A 1,678-nucleotide genomic window follows, 5' to 3' on the forward strand; every position below is an offset into this window, starting at 1 on the left:
ATATGTATTGATTGATAGATAGATAGATAAATATTGATAGATATGTATAGATAGATTGATAGATTGATGTATAGATAGATAGATAGATAGATAGATAGATAGATAGATAGATAGATAGATAGATAATTACATAGATAGATGGGTAGATAGATAGATGCATAGATACATAAATGGATTGATGGAGAGATAACTTTCTTTTATTAGCCACACAGGGCTGCGCACAGAGGGGACAGATACAAATTGATGGATAGATAGATACATAGACAGATAGATGGATATTAAATAGATATACTGATAGATAGATAGATAGATAGATAGATAGATAGATAGATAGACAGACAGACAGACAGACAGACAAACAGACAAGCAGATAAAAATGGATGTGTGCATCTGTGAATTATCATCCCTGTAATTTTCAGAACCTGAAACATGAACATTTTGGCTAATAAATGAAAAAAGATTAATCACAAATGAAGATAAGGGAAGTTATATTGATACATCAACATTCAATATTAATTGAATAAACGATTCCCTAGGAAAATGGATGCTGACTGTGCTAACAGAATTACAGAGTAAAGTGAAAATGTAAGTAGATGCATAAATACAAAACTGACATTATCATTTTCTTGCTTGCTTCGCAACTAGAAGGAACCAATCAAATTATTTCATTATTGGACGCATGCTTGCATTCATACATACACAGAAACATGCATACTTACCCATAACCATATATATATATATATATATATATATATACAAATATACACACACATAGAAACATTCGTGTGTGTGTGTGTGTGTGTGTGTGTGTGTTGTATTTCTTTCTATATATATTGATATGCGTATGTGTTTCTGTATATATATCTATAAATGTATATGTATATATGTGTGTGTGTGTCTGTGTATGCGTGTGTACGTGCGTGTGTGTGTCTGTGTGTGTTTGTATACATCCAAGTATCAATGAGTGTGTGCATATATATCTGTGTGCGTTTGTGTGCTTGTGTGATTGTGTGTGAAACGGTAGATTTCGAGACGGTTCGAGAATGTTTAATATTTTCCCCACATATAACTTCCATATTTATATTTCATTTGCATTAAGCACGCAACACTGCGCCCTTGAGTTGCAGTCTCCTTATTTTCGTGTATAAGAGGAAAAACAAACAAAAAAAAAAAACAGGAAAGTTATAAAAAAAAACAAAAAAACGTTGTATGAACGTTTGTCTAGTTTCGAGAGCGTAGGTGTCGTAACTACACTGTAACTACATTAACTTCAACTGAAATTTCGAATACATGCTGTTGGTGCATAAAAATATTTATTAGTTCTTCTATCACGCCGCTAACTAACGAATGTGACATGCAAAGTATTCTAGGCTTTACAGTTAAATACTAGTTTATGACTAAGTTAGACTATAATTACTATGAAGTTATTTTTGAAACGAGAAGTTTAGAAGTTTTAGTCCTCTGAAGAATGGCCAACACGCCACGAAACATATCAGGGGATCTCTTTATATTTCTATGCGCGAGGAGAATAAGATGCTGTATGCACACATGTTTATTTCCCAGGGCATAGTGTTGTAAACTGTTGTCTATACAATTTCACACAAATTTTCCAATACACAATGTTTCAAAATATCACACACACACACACACACACACACACACACACACACACACACAC

This window comes from Octopus bimaculoides, chromosome 1 (assembly GCF_001194135.2).
Source record: "Octopus bimaculoides isolate UCB-OBI-ISO-001 chromosome 1, ASM119413v2, whole genome shotgun sequence".
NCBI classification, from domain to species: Eukaryota; Metazoa; Mollusca; class Cephalopoda; order Octopoda; family Octopodidae; genus Octopus; species Octopus bimaculoides.